This window comes from Sapajus apella, unplaced genomic scaffold (genome assembly GCF_009761245.1).
Source record: "Sapajus apella isolate SASKATOON/1434 unplaced genomic scaffold, GSC_monkey_1.0 scaffold30, whole genome shotgun sequence".
Lineage (NCBI taxonomy): Eukaryota > Metazoa > Chordata > Mammalia > Primates > Cebidae > Sapajus > Sapajus apella.
In genome coordinates this window covers 7,210,517-7,233,538 of record NW_022436970.1, presented here as the reverse complement: position 1 = coordinate 7,233,538, position 23,022 = coordinate 7,210,517, and the positions used below count along the sequence as shown (strand labels likewise).

General features: G+C 40.9%; 1 protein-coding gene across 1 annotated transcript in view; it reads right to left on the bottom strand.

Annotated features, from left to right (window-relative positions):
- The window catches only part of CDH20 (cadherin 20), a 220,430-nt gene extending 197,866 nt beyond the window's left edge, over positions 1-22,564 (bottom strand). Inside the window, exon 1 of the mRNA XM_032293654.1 lies at positions 22,171-22,564. The gene's annotated coding sequence lies outside the window, so the exon portion shown is untranslated. The remainder of the gene's footprint in view (positions 1-22,170) is intronic.
- Positions 22,565-23,022: the final 458 nt, after the last annotated feature.

Below are 23,022 nucleotides of genomic sequence, written 5' to 3'. Positions count from 1 at the left end.
TCCCTCCTGGTCCTTCCAAGGGTGAGTGCCGTCCCTCCTGGTCCTTCTACGGGTGAGTGCCGTCCCTCCTGGTCCTTCTACGGGTGAGTGCCATCCCTCCTGGTCAGCCTCGGACAGCACCAGTTAAGACCAGTGCCTCAGCACAGTTTTTTACGGCATTGCCTTTCACTCTGAGAAGTGTACCCATTAGAATGACAAATTATTTGGCCACCCTATTTATGGACACCATATTTATTAACAACTGATATGACATCAGAAATACTTACAAATGTGTAAGTGGCTCAAACCTAGAATAGAATAGCTCAAAATATGACAGAAATGAAAATAAAATCTGGATAAGGTGAGCAGATGAAATAAAATAGAAAAAATAATATTAATATATGTTAAAGTTCAATGCGGAGGGGGTTTACCTTTAGATCCTCAAAAATAATTGTCTAAGTACAGCATGAGGGAAGTTTAGCTACTCATTTTAAAAAGACCTAGGGGTTTTATTTATTTTTATTTTTTTGAGATGGAGTTTCACTCTGTCACCCAGGTTGGAGTACAATGGTTCTGTCTCGGCTGATGGCAACCTCTGCCTCCCAGGTTCAAGCAATGTAATTCTCCTGCCTCAGCCTCCTAAGTAGTTGGGATTACTGGTGCCCATTACCACATTCACTAATTTTTTGTATTTCTAGTGGAGATGGGGTTTCACCATGTTGGCCAGGCTGGTCTCAAACTCATGACCTCGGGTGATCTGTCCACGTTGGCCTCCCAAAGTCCTGCGACCACAGGCATGCGCCACCGCACCAGGAGACCTAGGAGTTTTACTTTGCCAGAACCTTGCATGACTTTTGCCAAGAGTGAGTAATCCCACAGGAAAGAAGGCAGTATTTCTACTGTTGGAAAAGCAGAATGGTGTCAAGACCAGCACTCGCCAAGAGAACCATCTGCAGAGGTGGAAATGTTCCAGATTAGTGTCATCCAGTGTGGGAGTTACCAGCCCTAAATGGCTGCTGTGCCCAGGAAATGTGGCTCGTGAGATGGAGAAACTGAAAGGTTTCTTTTCTTTTCTTTCGTTCTTTTTTCTTTTTTTTCAGACAGAGTCTCCTTCTGTCACTCAGGCTGGGTACACTAGCACAATCTTGGCTCACTTGCAACCTCCCAAGAAGCTGGGACCACAGTTGGATGCCACCATGCCCAGCTAACTTTTTGTGTTTTTGGTAGAGATGGGGTTTGCCACATTGCCTAAGCTGGTCATCAATTCCTGAGTTCAGGAAATCGAACCTCCCCAGCCTCCTAAAATGCTAGGATTACAGGCAAGAGCCACCATGCCCAGCTGAAACTGAAAGTTTTAAAAAACTTTTATTAACATAAGTTTAAAGCTGAATGTCCTTGTGCAGTTAGTAGCTACAGTATTGGCTAGGACAGGCCAAGATCAAGAGTGATCTCAGTGACTTTGGAGTTGGTAAACTGGAGAATGGTGGTCAAAGGGCATTTGATAGGTGGTGTGCTTTTGAGGGTCTATTAAATTTGACTGAAAAAAAATCTTAATAAACATTAAAATATGTGCAAAGCATGTGATACAGACTATTGGAAATTCAAAAGCAAGTAAAGCTGTGTCTATACAACTACAGATCATCTTCCAGAGAAAACAACAGGACCACAAGTAGGCAAATGATTAGTGCTGGTACTGCAATACGAGTCCGTTTTATGAGAATCTAGGGGAAGAAGAAGTAACTATTGATCCATAAAATTGAGAAGGCTTTGTAGAGAGGTTAGCCTTTATGCCTAGTCAGATGTAGCGAGATTGAGAACAGCATGTGGATGAAAAAAGCTCAGGGGCAGAGAAGTATAAGAACAAAGGAAAGGATGTGTATTGGTGTGTGTCATGCAGGAGGGTTATCCAGATGTAGATGGGAGAGAAACTAATGCTACACTAACAACTTTGAGCTTTGTTATGTAGACAATTAAGTGAATGTTTCTAAGTTAGAAACAGACCTGCGCTTTTGTTGGAGCACACAGCATGGAGACTGCAGGGAAGGTGACCAGGGCAGCAGTGAAGTAGAAATCGTGGACAGCGTGTGAAGGTTACTAGAGAAGAGGCTGACTGGGAGACCATATTGGCTCTCTCTCTCTCTCTCTCTCTCTCTTTTTTTTTTTTTTTTTTTTTTTTTTTTTTTTTTTTTTAGACAGAGTCTCACTGTGTTGCCCAGGCTAGAGTTCAGTGGTGTGATCTTGGCTCACTGCAACCTTCGTCTCCCAGGTTCAGGCGATTCTTCTGCCTCAGCCTCCCGAATCGCTGGGATTACAAGCACACACCACCAGGCCTGACCAATTTTTTTTGTAATTTTAGTAGAGACGGGGTTTCACCATGTTAGCCACACTGGGTCTCGAACTTCTGACCTCAGGCAATCCGCCCACCTCAGCCTTCTAAAGTGTTGGGATTATAGGCATGAGCCACTATGCCTGGCCAGCTTTCTTTATATGCTTGAAGAGCTATTATGTCAAAAGAAATCAGAATTATTCTATGCAGCTCTAAGGGGCCAAAATAACATTTATATGCATGCAGATTTTGATCAATAAAACAAGTAAGTTCCTAACAATAAAAACTTCTATGAATGAAACAGATACTTTGTAAAATAGTGAGTAAGCCCTTGACCACCCAAAGATTTTGTGCTGGGTTGTTAGAGAGTCCAAGTGGTTTCCAGATTTTGAGGTTTCAGGAACTGATCAAAACAGCAAAAGGAAAGAGTCAGAGTTACTAACCTTTAATTTTATCAAGTAAGAATATGGTGGTCATACTGGCTAATGTGGCCCAGCAACTCAGGTAATTATTATTTATTACATTTAGATTGGGAGAATCATCATCATTAAAACAGTATCATGGCAAGCCCTCAGGAACTTGACAGAAGTTATAGAAATGATACGGTGATCTGGGTACCAAATGCTATAATAATTAGTACAACAAATGTCATTTACAATTCCAGAAACAGAAAAAGAGAAATACCAGCCACAAATAGTTATCATAGAGGGCAAAACTTTCCATTTCTTTATTATGATAAATCACAAAGCTTCATTGATGCATATTTTATCACAGCACTCTTGCCATATGTGATCTGAAGTTTCTGAGTGCATCCCCAGGGACCACAGTTACTGATATAGATAATCAAGAATTCCTTTTATGCTCCTCTCGATGCTGCCACAGCTCAGATTGAAATTAGCATCTTTTACAATGAAATACCAGTTGCTGTCACAAACAGACATGACAGCTGGAGAGAGAGGCCTGTTTATCCAGTTATTCTTCATGTCTCCAGTTCATTGTGGTTTATTAAGATGTGTACTGTAAGCTCCTGAATGAAGAGACTTTGAGTTTTGCACAGTGATTATCATTTAAATAGAGGCATTGAAAAGCTGTTCCCCAAGGAGAGAATGGGCAGTGATGAAGGTCAAAGATTAAAAATATCTTAATAAGCAATTTTTTAACCGATAATCATTTATTTTCTCAAAAGACGTGTTTATACATGGCTTTATCTCGCACTCATAGTTTGAAAATCACTTTTCATTGTGGAAGCATTTTGAGAGGAGGTTGATAATTGTAATTCAACATGTACTGAGAATATACTAGACGTTTCTACAAATTTTCTTATGACATGGGTATTCATGACATCCATCTCATGACACAGGTAGTAGGAATATATGTTTTAAAAAGATATTAAGTTATTTGACTAAAATTACAGAGCTTGTACACAGATTTAGGCATTCTGGTGCTGCTTTCTTAAACTACCCTCATATCACCTAAATTTTTTTTTTTATAAATTAGAGCTTGCAGTTACTTTTGTTGTCCAAAAAGTAACATAGAGGCAAAATAAACAAGTTCCTTTCTCCTGATAATATCTGTGGCTACCATTTATTGTGTTTCCTATGTGTTAGGGAAGGTACAAAATGTTTCATGTTGATAATCAAATATAATTCCTTTGAGATCAGCATAATGACTACCACTTTCCAAATGAGTGAACCTGGTCAAAGAGATGAAGTAACTTGTCTGGAAATGCAAGTAACTTGCTCAGGGAGAGGCAGGGGCATGATTTAAAGTCAACCAGACTGTAACATCTGTTGGCTGATGCCCCACCTGAGGCTATAGAAGCCTATCAGAGGATGGTAGGAGTAAAATGGGAATGGCTTAGGGCAGTGGCTCTCAACAGGTAATCCTGGGACCAGCAGCATCTCTACCTAGATGGTCTTATTCTGTAGACAATGCACTTAACCATTGCACAGTACTGCTACTTTGAGTCTTCCAAGATTTGTTAGGAAGTTCGCATTTCATGTTATAGCTATTGTGGACTTATTGACAATTATTTGGTGTCCTTCCTTCACTCATCATCAGTGCCATCAAACCAGGAGAATTCACACAGGCACCAAGATATTGCTTGCTAGTGGAGAAAAGGTTCTGAGCTGTATCAGAGACTGGAAGATGCTAATGAGTGCCATTTCCTCTCCCTGAGCACACAGGAAGAGAACTTTTGCCAGCCTCCCTTGCTGTTAGGTTGAGGTCATATGGCAGGGTTCTGGCCAATGAAAGGCATTTTTATTACTAACTGTAAAACATTCTAAAGGAGTCGCAGCACATTCTGCCCTTGCTCCCCTGCTGACTTTGAGAAAAGATTTCTGCCTTCTACCTAGAGGCGGTACAGCCACCAGATGGAAGCAGCCCAGATTTCTGATTCATTTCTTAGAGGACAAGCACTCAAAAGGATCACCTGACATAAACCTCATCTTTGATGCGAACAAGAAATTGTAGACTATGGTGTGAAGCCACTGAGACTTGGTGTTTTTCTTATAATAACTAGCACGTATTAATTACCCTGTTTAGCTGGCAGTTCACACTTCAACCCTGCTTGCAGTAATGGCTTTGAACCCTCAGATTATACCCGTTCCTCTTCCCAAGAAGAGAATGATAAGATTCAGTTACTCACTTATGGTTTCTTTGGATTAAGGATGGAATCTTGCATGGAATCATCATCCATCTATATGATTACCATGATATATTAACTCAAGAACGCTGGAAGTCCTGTCCGACAACCAAGGCAATTATGAAAGGCAGTACAGTCCCATTGGGAAGTTAAGTGTCTTGCAAAAAGGAAGAGGATGAAGGCTTGGAGATCAGCAATAATTTTTTATAGAAATTTAAACAAAAATGATAAGGGCCAGAACATAAAGTAGTAGAATAGAGAGAATTACATAGATTTTTGGGAGTATTTCTGAAGAACAGATAGCAATAGACACTGCTAAGCAATGTGAAATGCAGTGGCCACCAAAGCAGTGTACAGGCAGTTTAGCAAGGAGAGAAGGGACCTGGTGGGAGGACAATGTATTATACATGCAGGAGCAATGACATGGAAGTCCTGGAATCTAGTCTCAGATTAGTCAACTACTGTCTGACTGCTAGGACAGTCACTTAAGCTCAGTGGATTCCAAACAACATGCAGTGATTTCTTAAGGCTCCAGTCAATGCAAATCTAACAAATACATTAGCTAATAAGCTTTATTGGTGGAAATATTACTTCCGCCTTGATTTTTTAGTCATCCACTTAAATCTTCAGTTCATGTAGTTTGTGGAAATACGAGCCAAATTACACTTGAAAACCTGCAATGCAAGATAGATCAAAACATCCGATTCTGATATTGTCTTTTTTTTTTTTTTTTTCATTTTTCATTGGCATGTGGCAATTTAGAAGTTTATATACTCTCTGGCCTAATGTCGGATGTTGCTGCATTTGGTTTTTTAGTCTTAGGAGAGATATGGCCTGAATGAAGATGTTCTAATACTCATTGCAGAACTCCTAGGTGCTGAATCTGTAGATATCCAGGGAAAAATAACCGTCACTGTGCTGTGTGGGAGTGAATCTTTAAAAAGTTCATGCCAACAACAGTGAAAAGGGCATCCTTCTTTACATGGCAAAAACAGAATGGACTCATTATAGAATCTGTAGGAAACATTCATTAAGAACTTAAATTTCTTCTAAATTAGCCTATTTCCTAGGTGTCTCCCATTCATACATCTCAACCTGGGAAGACATATTCAGAGAAGGAGTCCTCTAGGTTTAGCCTGCAAATGAGTATTTCAAACTGCTAACAGTTAATGAGTTTCTCCTGTTTTCCCTGGGAGAGCGCCAATGTCTAGGGCTTAAATTCACCTGTTCATTTTTGGATTTGGGTTGGATCTGCTAGGAGGAAGCAGATGGTGAAAGTCAAACAGGAGATTTTTTTAACTGTGAGGGCACACAGAACAGATTTGCCAAAATGCCATCTATTGTCTAGAATTCAGAGATGGAGACCCTGGTTAGTTGTTCTGGTAATTCCAATGTTTCTAACAGCCACTCCTAAAGTGATCATTTAAAAAGAATACACATTTCAACCCCCACAGTCTAAAAGCATAGCCTACATGCAGTTTAAAAATAAATTTACTTCTTCCAACGCATTACAAAGCAATGCCTAGATTCTAAGGCGTAAAAACAAAATGTAGCTATTCATATTTTTAAAAGGCTGAAAAATTTCCCCCTTTCCACACAATCCTGCTTTACTGCCCCACAAAGCTACACCTAGATTCCCAGGAATAAAAATAAAATGTAGCTATTCATATTTTTACCAAGCTGAAGTTTGTTCCTTTTTCACACAATCTTGCCTTACTGCTCCCTCCCAGTTCCCCTCTGAATGTTCCTTTTCCTCTCTCCACACTAATTGCATTCTCTGATCCCTACTTTCCACCTTTGCATCCCCTCCTTTTTTTAAACGGGGTGACAATCTAGATTTCTCAAGTTTTTATGGCTATGTGACTCAGGTAATGGGCTGACTGACAGAAATGTGGACTCAGAACATCCCCAGCACTAAACTGACACAGAGGTATGTTTCGGGGTGTTGTAAAGCCCTGGGCTGTTGGTATCTGTGTGCCCCCACCGTTCAGAATGGGGAACTCTGCCATCAGAAAGCAGAACCCCTGTCTGCTTAGAAGAAGGTTATAACTCAGCTGGGGGTAGAGAAATTAAACATCTGAGATAAGAACTGGTGAGGATACCATCAAACATGGTGAACAAGTGTAATTTAATATAGGGGAGAATATCAGTCTTGGGGGTGGGGCAGAGTAATCTATGGCTAATTGTTTGAGGTCTCCTTCAGAGACAGTAGTTTTGAGCCATCTTTTGGGAAAAGGATCAGAGATAGTTCAAAAGAAATATAGTTTCCTCAAGGTGTGGAAATGATATGAGCAAGCTTGCAGCAGAAACAGGTCTAAAAGTAAGGAAAGTAACACATTTGGCACAAAAAAATTCATATTTTCATGTAAAAACATTAACTGAGACCTAAAATGTTCCAATGGACCTTCCTCCCCACCAAAAAGTGAAATCGGTTATAACCAGGAGAAAGGTTGTTGGTAGGTAACTCTGAAAACATAAAATAATACATGTGAAGCCAAACTTTGCAAAGGTAAGATTCCATATGCTCAGGAAGTGTCTTCATGGCTATAATCATCCACTAATAAAACTATGTTTGAGTTCTTTATGGGGTGGACAGTTAATAATAGTTGGCCAAAAATAAATTGTGAGTTTTAGGAAAACGTTAGCCACATGTCCATCTGAAAAAAGAGTGTTGTTTATGAATTTCTGTCTCTAAAAACTTACATCTGGCATTTCCTCTCCTAATTTATATCGAGGAAACTCTAAATTACCCTAGAGGAACCCCTGTGAGGAGAGACTGGAGAATAGATAAGATATGAGGTGGCTGTTCCAAGGTAAAACATTATTTTACATTTATTGACAGCACCTCCTTAATTATATCTTTGTTGGCATTCACTTTGTGTACACAGAATTCTTTTGAAACAATGCATATTCCAATTTGCCTTGGAACCAGAGAAGTGTTTAACAAACATGTTTTTTGTTTTGTTTTGTTTTTGTGGCCTGCCTCCCTCCCTCCCTCCCTCCCTCCCTCCCTCCTTCCCTCCCTCCATCCTTCCCTCCTTCCCTCCTTCCCTCCTTCCCTCCTTCCCTCCTTCCTTCCTTCCTTCCTTCCTTCCTTCCTTCCTTCCTTAGGTCCTTCCTTCCTCACGCTGTCACTCTATCATTGCCCATGCTGTGACATGATCTCGGCTCACTGCAACCTCTGCTTCCTGGGTTCAAGTGATTCTCATGCCTCTGTCTCCCATGTAGCTGGGATTACAGGTGTGTGCCACTACACCTAGCTAATTTTTGTTTGCTTGTTTGTTTTTTAGTAGATGCAGGGTTTCACCATGTTGGCCAGGCTGGTCTCAAACTTCTGGCTTCAAGTGATCCACCCACCTTGGCCTCCCTAAGTACTGAGATTATAGGCATGAACCACTGTGCCTGGCCTGTTTTTGTGTTTTTGATAGTAGTAAACAGTCTGAGGACTGTTAGACCTAGGGTTGTGTCATTAACATTTATTGACAAAACTTCCTCGGTTAATCTTTTTCTTATCTTCTCCCATCCCTTGCTCTCAGACTGTCAAATTTATAAAATCACAGCAACTATAAAGGAACAGAAAGCAAGAGCAAAAATAGATGGACCATTGGGTTATCTAGTATACCTAGCAAAAGATAAGCCCAGCACTGGCCAGGTGGGTGCAGCACGCCAGCGTCCCAAATGGACATGTTGGGTGGAGCTGAAATGACATAGGAAGGGGAACAAGAGCAAATTCCAAGTTTGGGCACCTGGACTTTGCTTATTTGATTCTTCTTTTGAAAAATTAAATTGCTAGATCCAGGGCTTACCTGTGTTCATCTCAAATATAAAAAGTCACTCACCTACTCAACTATAAATTATTTCAGATCATTTACAATTTCATATAATCCTGACCTCTTCTGTTCTCTCAATTAGTGTGGATAATGATAATTGAACTAAACTATGTAATTAACCTCATATCTACCTAGATTTCTCTTTTTTTGTAAAACCTCAAAGGAAAACGTCTGTCAAACTTTTAATATTTTCACGTTCCTTGAAAATTCTACTTACTCTCATAAATAAAGAATACTTGTCAGAAGCTATGCTTTTCAATTTTTTAAAAAACAATTTTTTTTTCTGAGTTCCTTCCATAAATTGTTTATTGTTCAACATGGCTGTGACTTTTCAATGCAGTTACTTATTTTTCACGCCTTCAATTTGGTTTAAATATTTCTTTTGCCCAGAATCAAATGCATAAAAGGTTTCCTTTCATCTCAAAGATGCAAGTTATTTTTGTTATCTTCTATGGGAAATTAATAATGGTAGGGTCAAGGTGGGGAAGGAAGTTAGCGGATCCCTCTAACTTAACAACTGCATATTGTAATAGAAATAACTCATAACGATGATGCATTTCCTCTCTTCCCTTTTGATAAACAAGGGCATGACTTAGTGGTCATTCTTTTTCTTTTCTATTTTGCACTTACTCCTGTCCTAGTTATTAAAACACCTAGCCAATGACTTCTAAAGGCGGTACCACCTGAGGTCACCTACACTTCTCAGAATTAGACATAAGGATAGAGATGGGAGCCATAATGATTTCTGACACACATTGGATCAATGAAGTTGGAAAGCCCAGGGCTAAGGTACTGCCAGCAGTGCTTGCCTGGTATATTCTTCAATGCTCATAGGATCTGTCTGGTCTTAAGTCTGGTGAATCCAGAAAGGGTGGCACTCCTGTTTCCTTCCCATGTCAATCCCAGCCTGTTTTGTCCAAATCTCCAAACAACCTATCAGATCTTATGTTCTGGGTGGCTCGTGTAGGATGGAAGGGGTGCTCTCCTAGGTTCATACTTCATCCTGCATGCTTTTTAGAGATGTTTCCCATGATTCATTAAGACATCTGGGTTCTTGATTCAGAACATTTCCCATCACAAAGTACACTAAGAGCATTCTTTTATATAGGTTCCCCCCTAAGAAATAGGGTAAAAACCTAGAGGAAAAACATCAGTGTGCTAATCTCCTTTCCACTTCACAAATTCATATAAATGTTCTTCAAGCCACAATTTGACATGAATGAATGGTACCCTAATGCGCAAATGTAATGGTAAGAGGTTCATTGAGGCAGTTATTTTAGACATGTGCCTGGACGGGTCATGAACTTTCAGCATAAAACTGTTTCATTAACAGTAGATGACCCTGATCAATGACGGATGAAGAAATGGTATTTTCCTCAGCTCTGCAAGCCTCAGGGCTAGCAAAGCCTCCTGTCTCTTGGCAAAAACACCATCCCATCAAGACCTGCATAAGATGCTGTTTTAAGTCCTATGATCAGTGCTTGGGCTCCCTTCTACAACTGCCTTGACTCTTTGCAAGAATAGTGAGCATAGACCAGGGCGGCAATAGCTTTAGAAAGCAAATGCTCAGTAGTGTTTTAAGTCTTCTGCTGAATATCATCTGGAATGGTGGCAGCACTGCCTAAGAATTGGAAGTCACCAGATTTAATTTGCAAAGTTAACGGTAACCTCATCTACATCAGAGTTACAAATAGGCTAAAACCAGTGCCCACTGGCAGAATGGTTTAGAGGTTTTCAGTGTCTTTCTGGCATTGAAATGATAAAGGCAGAGAAAGTAGTTTTCAAAGTCAGTTTGGTTTTATGAAGTATTCACCAGAATAATCATAAGACAGAAAATAACCAAAGGACATCATCATCATCAGAAGACAACATGATCTCTAATGACAAAATTATCTTTAAAAAACCCTTGATAATTAGAATTTTCTGAACTTGTGGAAATGAAAGTCATGATTTTGTTTTGCACTAGTCCCTTGCATTTTGGAGGTCTGGGTTCTAATTCTCTAATTTATAGAACAGCATCTGAAATGCCATTACCAATATTTCTTCTATAGACATTTTTTTTAAAGCCCTAAAAATGCTATTTTGCTCATTTACCTAAAGTCAACTCATGGTAATTTGCACTATTTGAAGGAAGTGACATCATGGATAAGAGAAAACAGCAAATAATTTTTTAAATGACATATTTTATTCTTCAGAAGATATTTTAGTTATCTGCATTTTAAATAGCCATATGTCTCAGACTCTAGAAACTGGCAACATTTCAAATTAAATAGTGCATCCGTGCTGAGAGGATGAGGTGGCATACTGTAGTATTATAATTACAAGACAGACTTCATAATTTTGGTCAGACTCAGGCTCAAGCAGTGAGGCTAGAGTAGCTGTGATATCTTGGGCAACTTATTTATCTTCTCTGTGACTTCATTTCCTATGTTACTAAATGGTAATGATATTTGTATCTCATGGTGTTATCAAGAATAGAAGAGATAATACTGATGAAGTGCTTTTGACAGGGCTTGGTCCATAGTAAGTGATTCTTATTTTACTGATCAGCATGGGAGTTTTAATCTGCTCCGTTTCTGACCTGGGCCGGTTCACCCCTCCTTAGGCAACCTGGTGGTCCCCCGCTCCCGGGAGATCACCATATTGATGCCGAACTTAGTGCAGACACGTGATCGGCATAGCGCACTACAGCCCAGAACTCCTGGACTCAAGAGATCCTCCAGCCTTAGCCTCCCGAATAGCTGGGACTACAAGCATGCACCAGCGTGCCCAGCATGATTCTTACTTTATATAGCACATGGTAGGATTCTCTTTCCAGTGTCTTCTCTCTAATTTACCTCTATGAGTGGCTATGCAGTTTAGAGAAAATAGTACATCTTGCTCTTCTTAACAAAATTACACAGAGTAGCTTACAAGGTCAACCAATGGCCTCTAAGAAAGAGTTCATATGTACCACAGGCTAGAAAGGACCTTGGAGAGCCTCTGATACTTTCCCCGATCCGATGTCTGTGCTCAGACTCCCAGAGGACAGTCATCTGCACATTTTCCTCTGACTGCTGGGAACTCATTGCTCTCCAGGAAAGCCCACTTCAATGCAGGACAATTCATCATTAGGAAGCTCATCAGCTTGCTGGGATAAAATATGCTTCCCTGGAATAAAATATACTTCCCATTCATTGACCCTGGTCCAGGCCTTCATGGCAATGCAGAATAGATATATTTTCTATTTCACATGAAGATATTTCAGATACTTGAAGAGAATTATTGTGCTCCCTCTAAGTCTTTCCTATGTCAGGACTGCTATTTTGAAGTCCATTTCTCATGTGGAAGGCCTGTGGCTACTTTCTACACATATAGCCTGTTGAGCACTTTCCTGGCCAGTGGATGCTTTCTACACACATAGCTCAGGTACAGTGTGATGAGTGGAACAGAACAGGACATCTCAGTGCACTCTGACCAAGACAAAGCAAAGCAGGATGGACTCATCCCTGGAAACACTGGATATAGTGGGTATCTCAAGGCCTGAATTTGCATCCTGACTCTGCCTTTCTCCAGCAGAGTGGTCTTGGGTGTGGTACTCAATCTCCATATGGTTTGCTTTTCTAACTGGCACATGTTTGTGTTAAATTTCATCTGGTCGTATCTAGTGGATCTCATCAGCCTTTTTGAGCCCATTTCTTCATCTAATATATTATCTATCTATTTGGTTTTCATTAAAGTTGTATGACTGGCATACCATAATGTGCACATCCTTGCCACTAATTAAAGCAAAATGTAATACATGGCAAGTCCAGCTAGAAGCCCAGAGCAGAACATTCGGAATCTGCACTAGGGTAACCAGGGCTTCATGGTTTATTAAAGAAGTATTTGCTGTGCACTGATTACATGCCAGGGAAGATACTGGGTTCAGGGGATATAAAGATGAACAAGAGTTTCCTTCCCTACCCTCAAGAAGCTTGAAGTCTAGTGGATCATCTATTAATGCACTTTTGAGGGTACTGTGGACAATGCCCTTTCAACCATTATTCTAGCTTTTGTTAGCACAAAGGTAGAATCATGGCAGTCCCCTGATCACCCAGTCTGGGCCCCAAAGGAAACAAGTTGAGTAGGGAAAGACCTGATCTTAGTGAAGGAATGTTGACTTAGTGATTTTTTTCTCCTCAAGTTTTGTGTGAGATATATATATATATATATATATATATATATATATAATTTTTTAATAAATCATATATAATGTGGCTGATATAATCATGAGAACTATCTACATTATGAGCTGGAAAATAGATGCCCTACTCTTAAATTAAACATGTATACTATAATAAGGAATGCATGAAAATTGAACTTTACTAAGGCAGTGGTTCTCAACTAGGGGTACTTTTGCTCCTGAGGAAACATTTGGGCAATGTCTAGAGACATTTTCTGTTATCCGAAGTGGGAAGATATTGTTGGTATCTAGTGAGTAGAAGACAGGGATGCTGTTAAATATCCTACAATGCATAGGACACTTCCTATCCCAGACAAAGAATTGGCCAGGCAAAATGTCAGTAGTGACAGCCAGGTCGAGAAACCCTGCTTGGGAAGGGGCAGCAGCAGAACTGAGTGGTGAAGGCTACAAATGTGGGAGCCAGAGTCCTGTGTTTGACACGTGCTTGTGATGACCACTTCATCCTGCCTCAGTTTCTGCATCTGCAAAGTGAAGATGGTAACAATACTGAATTCAAAGAGAGGATTAGTGAGGCAATGCAAATGAAGCACTCACAGTGTCTGGCAGAGAGTAAGACTAAATAAATGGTGGTTATTTATTTATTTATTTATTTTACTCTGTCCCTTTTTCCTCTGAATACTACATGCTTTTGGTTTTGTTTTGTTTTGTTTTTGTTTTTTGAGACAGAGTCTCGCTCTGTCACCCAGGCTGGAGTGCAGTTGTGCAATCTTGGCTCACGGCAACCTCCACCTCCTGGATTCCAGCAATTCTCCTGCCTCAGCCTCCTGAGTGAATGCTACATGTTTTGATTGACATGAGTGAAATAAATAGATGTAGCCAAAGAAATGTATAGCACTTGTATTTCATGAAGAAATCTGTTGTTTTCCTGTGTTTAAAGAAACAACCCTGAACAATTTGATCTTCAAATGTTAGCCAGCTCCATGAGTTGGATGGTATCCTCTTGCTGAGCTGCCTGAAGTATTCCACTGAGATACTAACTGCCAAATTGATTAATATTTTAATGACTGCTCAAAGATTTTATTTTCAAATATGAGTATGCTTCATATTTTTAGACTGAAATGTTCCCAATATTATGGAAATGAGGGTTATAAGCTAAGCATAAAGGTAGACACAACTACAACACTTCCAAACTGTGATGTTAATGAAGATATACTTTGGTTGCTAGCTACTATTTACTTTAAATGCAATTTGATATTAATGCTAGCACATAAGTGTTATTTAATCTTTATTTATAAGATGAACATCCTTGGGAGATCTTGCCAGTTTGTGCAAAGTATAGGCATAGATTTAGATTCTTATTTAATATCCCAAAAAAGCCTACAAGACACATGGTCTCAAGTGTGGTGCTTGCTTTCAATGATGTAATAATGGTTGGTGCCTCTGCAAACTGATAGAAAGTCTTTGATGCAGGGAATCAAGGGATTTGAAAAAGAAATATTGGAAATTGTTTTGTTTCCTTCTTTCCTTTTCTTTTTGAGACAGAGTATTGCTCTGTCACCCAGGCTGGAGTGCAGTGGCGAAATCTTGGCTCACTGCAACCTCTGCCTCTGGGTTCCAGCGATTCTCCTGCGTCAGCCTCCTGAGTAGCTGGGATTACAGATGCATGCTACCACGTCTGGCTAATATTTGTATTTTTAGTAGAGATGGGGTTTCACCATGTTAGTCAGGGTGGTCTTGAACTCCTGACCTCGTGATCTGCCTGCCTCAGCCTCCCAAAGTGCTGGGATTACAGGTGTAAGCCACCATGCCTGGCCTGCTTTGTTTCTTGCATTAGAAAATGAAGATGAGATGCAATGACCTGTGAGTGTTTGTGTCTCCCCCAAGTTCTACATTGAAATCCTAACCCACAATGGAACGGCATTAGGAGGGGGGCCTTGAGGCAGTCATTGTGTAGTGAGGGTAGAGCCCTTGTGAATGAAATTATTGCCTGTAAAAAAAAGGGACGATAATTTTTTTATTATAGGGAGCTCTCTTGCCCTCCTTCTGTCATGTGAGAATACAATGAGAAAATAGCAGTCTGCAACTCAGAAGAGGGCCCTCACCAGAAACGGACCATGCTGGCACCTTGATCTTGGACTTCAGCCTCCAGGACTGTGAAAAATAAATTTCTGTTGTTTATTAGTCACTCAGCCTATGGTATTTTGTCGTAACAGCCTGGAGAGAGTAAAACATAAGAGAACATTGACGATGGTGTGGGAGGTGGGCATGGAGATGGCTGTTTCTTTCAGTTGGTTTCTCCCAGTCCTTCTCTGACCTTCAACAGTGGTAGGTAGGTGATACTGCCTACTCTGCATGTCTCTTCAAGCCATGTGCATGGAAAAAGATAGCCTTAGATGCAAAGATTAAATGTCCATTTTGATCTATTTTCTTATTTAGTGCTCAACATCTTTCAAATTAAAAAGAAATATGTATTTGGTAGCCCTTTCAAGGATAGTTAAGATTACTTCTAAATGAAATTTCTTTAGCCAATTTTTTATTAAATTGCTAAAGGAAATGACATCTGTTGGCTTAAAAACAAATTATGATAAGTTCATCAATCATGTATAATATGTACAATTTAATCCCTTATTAAGACTTGGTAAGGGGTTCAAAGATGCTGAGTTTACCAAATGAAGGAAAGTAATTGTGAATATGATAAAAGATGTATGTATGCTATTCCATCATGAAAATATTTTGTATTAATAGTTTTGACCAAAGATTTGTATAAATATAGCTATAATACTTATACTCATGAGTACACTCAAAATTTCTACCCAACAATTTATATAAGCTGCTATTTAGTAAGCTGTATTTTTAAATTATTGGGGAAAGTGAAAATCAAAATTTGGTTCTGTTCAAAGATACCAGCTAAAGAACTGAAACGACAACAACAAACTGTCCTGTCCCTCTTTCCGTGCTATTTTGCCCCCAACCTTAACTCTAATCCCAGTAAACAACCCTCCCTGGGAACAAGTGGTAATTGGATCTTCATGCTAATTCTATCCTGGTTTTCTTTTGACTACTAGCTCCCAATTATGCCAACATATTACACTATGTACTGTTCTCTGGGAAAATGCTGAGACAACCTTGTTCATTCAACTAAGGTCAGACCTTAAAAAAAAAAAAAAAGGCTGAAGATTTACCTAAAGACATTTTAGTTCCTAACAAGCATCTGTTTTTCATTTTGGGTGGAAGGTTAACATAGCTTACTCTAGTTATAAACCAGGTGCAGGAACAGATAAGTAGGAGTGTATGGGTCATAAGTAATTTCAACGTGAAGTCTTAAGGATTAAGATTTTGTTCTCCTGCCAGATGTTGAACACAGAGTTTTGGTTGCATGGTTTGGCTGACCACTGGCTACATGTCAAAAAAATTTCTGTGACCATCATGTGTATCCATTGCATAGAATCAAATGATCATTTCATTAATTACCCTTTAATTAGTTGATATAACTGAAGACATGCAGTTATTTCGTCATGATTGGTCTGATTAAGACTCAATACTTCATACATGAACATAAAGATGGAATTAATAGAAACTGGAGGCTCCGAAAGTGGGGAGGCTGGAAGGAAATTAACTGTTGAAGAGTTATTGTCTATGGAGTACAATGGTCATTATTTGGGTAATGTGTACACTAGAAGTCTAATCTCTCCTTGTGCATATATATATATATATGTATAATAAACTTGCACATGTACCCCTTGAATCTAAAATAAAAAAGACCCAGTACTTAAGGCATAGAATCTGTTTATGTTACTACTTGTAAATAATAATTCAGTGATAGTGCCACTTTTGTTATAAAGATATATTGTACATTTTAACAACTTACATATGCATAAACACGTGAAAGAGTTAGGTAAAAGTTAAAAAAAAAAACCCTTTAACTTAAAGATTCCCTACTTTCTCACTTCCCTCATGTTCACACCAGAATATTGCCAATAATTATTACTAATTGTCACAGGCAAATCTTGTCAATTAAAAAAAATTATTCAAAGTAACAAGGACCATTCAAATATTTGACTTTAAAAACTACGGATTCATTTAGCTTGAAAATTCAATTGATGCAATTCTATATTCCTTATTAAAAATCAGATCGACACATTTTTTTTAAGAATATATTATGAGCAAGATTCTAGTTAGGAGCTGTAGAACTATAAACAAGTCCGTCTTCCATGCAAGATACCTCTTTACTCTTTGGAGGTAATGGCATTAGTGAGAATATGTTCTAAACTTGTGATCAGATTGTTAAACATGCTTATAAATAGCAAGAGTACCCCCATTTTAGGCAATGCTGTGCATGTTTGTGACATTTGCACTTTTGTGTGGTACTTTACATGCTAGCCGTTACTGCTTAGTAAGGACAGATGAGTGATACTGTTAAAACTTTATGTATGTTTTAAGGATGTAACAGTTTATAGCAACTTCCTTTACTCTTTTATAGTGGTTATTCAGTGATATATTTGTAGACCAGATGTCCTCTCTTTTGTGATCTCTTAAGCTAAAAACAAAACAAAAATTACATATATCTTGAGGTAAATTGGATCATTTCTATTTTGCACTGCACTTGAGTAATGTTTTGAGTTGAATGTTCTCAGGGTTCTAAAATTAAGTTAATCCATATGTAATTAGGAACATTCTTAACTAGACAGTCCTGGTTAGCAAGAGATTGGCAGATTATTCTGAAACACTAGGTAGCAAACCGTGGATGGCAATTAAATAAAAAAAGAATAAAATTCTCTTTAAAATAGGTTGTTGCAATAGCTTAATGTGGTAATATGATTTTCTATTTTTAATTGCTGTAGACAGTGCATTTTTTAAAGCAAAATTTTGTCTTCTGAGAGCTAGTTTCATAATTTTGTACTACTTATGCTATTTAACACTTCAGCAAGTATTTTGCGTTTGCAATCCCTTTTGATTTGTGATGGATAAAATAAACTAAAGGTTAGTAAAGATAGTGTTGCACATCTCAAACAGACAAGAATATCTTGGAGAAGCTAAGTATTTCTCTTTATGAGACTGTATGACCTTATGTTATACAGTTATGTTGTATTTATGTTAATGTATAATGCTTTTATGATAACAATGCTTTTATTCCCAGAATAATTATACTTAACATTGACACTTAAAAATGCGCTTTTTACATTCAAATAATGACAACTTTGCTCTATGTTCCATGTCAATATCAGGATTCAGGGAGGGCTGAACATAATAAACACCTGGTTCTTCATTTACTCTTCCCCAGACGCCATGTGCTTAATGCTGTGTATAGTCCCTTGCTTATGTCTTCATTTGCAGGAGTCATTTCAGAAGGAAGTGATGACAGTGCCATCTTTTAGTAAATAACAATAAGTCACAGTCTACTGAATATAAAAACTGTAGATTCTCAGTTGCTTAAAACCACCTTTATCACATAAACTATGTTTTCTTGGTCTCTAAATTAGTATCAAAATACAGAGGAGATTGTTTCTTCAATTAAATGTGAAAGATTAATCACTGTAGTGATTTGTTTCACAACAGACAATAATTAAATGTCAAAAATGGAATATTTACTTCTTAAGCCTCATATGTCCGAGAAAAAAGTACTGGAGAAGCATAAAAATCTGGTGCTATTTGCATATATGTTGATTGAGTTGACATGGAGGTTTACATATAAATAAAATTATTTAATATTAGAATTACATAATGCATTTATTTTTATTATAGTTGCACATGCTGTTCTTAGAGGACAAGAAATTTCCCCCATATCCGAAGTACAATGTGGAGGGGAAAAAAAATGGCAACACTGAGTCTCAGCTCTCTGGTATTCTGGGGATATGCCTTTTGGGGTAAGGAGAAATAATGAGGATTTCCCAAAGTAACATGAAAGTGAAACAAATGAATATAAAAGTGATAAATGTTACTTTTCTATTTCTCTCTTGCTCTTGTTTTCACCACTCTGCACTACTGATTGCAGCACCACCAGATCAGAATGAACAATTAACTGTCTAATTATTCTAGTCACAGCAGCCCACAATGAAATCTTTATTCCGTGTTTACAGCAATCTTTGGCAGAGGCTGTCTTGCTGTTTCTAAACTAAGAAGAACTGCCCTTTGGCTCCTCTCGGCATCAGCTGCCTTGGTTTCAGCCCTGGATGCCAATAATCAGACTTCTTTTTCTTCCAAAGTGGACATTTTTTTTTAGGGTGAAAAGACCTATTCTCATCACCCCCCCATATATTCTGGCTGATTTATGTTCTCGTCACTGCAGCTCTTCCTTCCGTATCTCTTTACGTTTCTCCTTTCTCCATAGAACACCATCAGCAAAACCCCATTTTAGTTCCAAAATTGTAAAAAATGCTTAGCCAAACAGTGCTTACTACTATGAGGGAAAGAAAAATACAACTACTGGTTTATGGGTAGAGGGAAGTCAAGGAAATCCCTCCCGCTTTTCTAAACTGCTAATTTTCTAGCTCAAAAGGCATTCAGTAACTTCTCCACCAGGGGAAAGCATACCCACTTTTCAGTGGCTCTCTTAATGATTTCCAACTATTTACTTAAATCCACCAACAGCTGCAGGTCTTTGAGAAGCTTCAAAACATGGGGGATATTTACAAATGTATAAGGGTCTCAGAGGGTAGAGGGTACATCTGAGTCTCTTGGAGATGGCAAGAGAAGACTACTGCACTACAACAGACAGGAAGAGGGAAGTTAATACCAATCCAAAGTCTAGAAGGATGCAGTGCTTTTACCCAATGGAGGAGGGAAAAATACCTTGGTTAACCCTCTGGGCTATCTCATGGAGTCCGCTTCCTGAATCTAAAAGCAGAGAACAAGCAGTGCTAGATCCGTTATCCTAAGCTGCTCAACTGCTTTCTCCAGACAAACATTTCTCTGCTCTGCCAGGATGGTGGCATCTTCTTTCCCATTCCAGTCTCCAAACCCTGTGTAACAGTTCCACTAACAACTCTCACTATCTCCTCTCAGCCCTCAGCACTACTCAAATCGCCTTTCCGGTGAGAACTGGGTCATAAAATTTTACAGGGCAGAAAGGTAGAAGGGGGCGTTTCAGTAGTATAAACACTGATTAAATTTCCCGGCAACTCTCCCCAAATGAAAGATAATTTTTCTACAAATATGCACAAGAATGTCAAGAATGCTAAGTCATTTTTATGTTTGTACTTTCCTTTTCCATTTTAATTTTACACTGCCACATGGCACACATGCTAAAAATGTATCTCCTTAACCTGCAGTGTAGCAAACTTTTCACAAAACATTAAAATGGCATATTTTATAGACTGTCCTTTCCCAGGATGCTCAAAGCATTTTTTTTGGATACAAAATTAGATCATCTCATGACAGCTGTCCTGTTAGAAAGGCACAGTTACTTGGGTTATCTGCAGAGAGCAAAAATCAGAAGCACTGAAAAGAAAGGTCACGCCAAAGTCAATGGCCAAAGCCTCAGTATACACTGTGAGCTTGGTTCACAGCCTAAGTAGACTCTAAGAGCTTGGTTTCCAATTTATAATACTTCCCTCCTGCTCTTCATTTGTCTGTTTTCTCTGGCAGGAAGGGATGTGGCCAGGTGGAGGCTTGACCTCATCTCCTGCTCTGAGCTTAACTCTGCCAGCTTTCTGCTTCATCAGCTGCCCAAGCCGGCACTCTGGACAACATCTGAACAGGGTCAAGCCAAGAGGTGGCAACCACAGGTCCCTTGTGGATTCCTCCAGTGGCAGGACCTGAATCCTGTCAGCATGTCCAACGGGACTGCAAGGGTCACACTAAAGGGAAAAGACTTTCCCAGGTTGTATAAATAAATGAAAGGGAAACGCTGGGTCAACTAAGGGGCTCAAGATGGCTTTGCCTTCAGGGTTCCCCAGCCAGAGGTGGCTGACTAAGGTGAGCAGATAGGAACATAATACTCATCTGTAAGCATGGGTGCAAACATGTCCTAGTTTCAACTTTTTGTTATTCTTAGGTAGATCCAGTTATTTAGCTGAGTCCCTGACAGCACCACAGCTCTGAAGGGGTAATTTCCTTAGGTGGAAAGACACACATCAGAGACTAGATCAGGTCCGCGGACATTTCATTTGAAGGGAGGGGGCTGCAGATTCAGTTTCCAGGCGATTTATAACAGTAAGAAAAAAAAATTATTCCACGTTATTATCGTGCCAATAACGAGCATTAATAATAATTGCAACACCATAGTAAACTCCGGATCTACCAGGCGACCACCTTCCTGGCTCTCTAGTGCTAGCCCTTCTCACCTCCTGCCTGGCCTCATCAGAAACAAAACAGCGAAACAAGGCTCTGGTGCTGCCTCCGGGCTGCCCTCCAGATTTCAACCCCCACCGCCGCCCGCCCCAGAGGCGGATAGCTAGGCGAAGGCTACTGCAGTCTCTTCTTTGGCTAAGGGCGCGTTGGGACTCCGCGGTAACGTTTTCTTTGCAAATCTGAAACTTTCACCTGATTTGACCCTCTTGCCCCCAGCTCTTCCCCCGTGACAACTACAACAAGCAAAGACCAAACAACGCGCGCGCAATTCAGAGCTTTCCTTGGGAGTGTCAGGGCCTGAGGACAGGAAATCCGGGGAGTTGGCGAAGTCCGGCAGGTGGCGGGGACGCGAGTCCCCACCACATTCTCCTCCCACTGCCGAGCTCGGGCGGGGGCGCGGGGCGAGGCGCGGACTGGGGATCGGCTGGTAGGTGCCTGTGATGTCCCGGAGCCGCGCTCTCTAGCCCCCTTCCCGGCACACAGTTCTCTGCGAGGGACGCGGCCGCCCTGTCCCCATCGCAGACAGAGGGAGGCTCCGCTGCCCGCAGGGCCAGAGAGAGTGAAGCCAGTGCCAAGCGCCCCCACAAGCCGCGCTCCTGATCCCCCGTCACCATCCCTCGGTGCGTGCAGTCCCCGCTCCCAGCGCGCCACGTTCTCCACCTGCCCGGAGCGCCCCAGCGTCCCTGCTTCCAGAGAGCAGCTTCCCCAGTCCCGGCAGCCCCTCTCCGTCCTCTTCTCCCCCAATGTCCGAGGAAGTCGAACTCAGAGCAGCCGGTCGGCTCGCCGAGGCTGCGGACAGTTGCTGGGAGAGCGCGGCGCGGAGCGGGACCGCGCGCAGCGCCCGGGGTCTCGCCCCAGAGGGCTGGCTCTGCAGGCTCGGAGGCCAGAGTCCTGAGCCCCATGAGCCGGGCCCGACCTGAGCCCTCTGCGTTACCTGGCACGGCCGGCGACTCTCCGGAGACCTTCGGTCCTGACTGCTCCCGGGCGGGCGTCCAGCTCACATCGCTGCTTTCCCCACCGGGCGGCTGGTGTCCCTCTGGGTCCCTTCGGCCCCTGCTCGCGGCGCTGTCCCCGCCCCCCACCCCCCTGCCCCTCTGTCAGAAATGTCACAGCTTTTCTGTCTTCGGATGTTTCGCAAAGTCTCTGTGTGGTCACCAGGAGTTGGGGGGCACTGGCAGGTGCGCCAACCCCGCCGCCGCCCTGCCCTGCCCTCCCGCGGCGCCCTGTGTTCAGCCTGTCCGGTGAGAGGAATCCCCTGGTCGCTGTCACCGTCCCCCGAGCGCGGCGCGCAGTCCGCTTCCCCTCCCTCGAGCCTTCTCTAGCCGGAGTGGCTGCCGCCTGTCTGAGCCGCTGGTCCTCATTCCCCTGCTCATGAATATTCTGACAGAGGCTAATGCCGTTGAAGTAAATTGAATTAGCCAATTGGTGCCAGGAATGTGCGCTCCTTCCTTCTGAGGAGCTGTCTGGAACACCACCAGATGAAAGCAATTAACGTCCGGTTGGCACCCTGTGGTTTAGACCAGTGAGGGGCAAAATGGGTTAATTCTTTAAATGCAGTTTAGATACCACATTTAAATGTTTAAACTCCTCTATTGGCTGAGAGCAGAAGGAAATGTTACGAGGAAGAGAGAATAAAGGATATGTATGGACATGGGGAGGGGGGCGGGGATATTTATGTCTAAACTTTCCCCCTGAAGTTGAGGTACTTATTTTGCACAGATTCTGGAAGAGGCAGTTGATGAGGAGAACAGGAAAATGCAAATAAGATAGGAAAGGAAATGAGTAG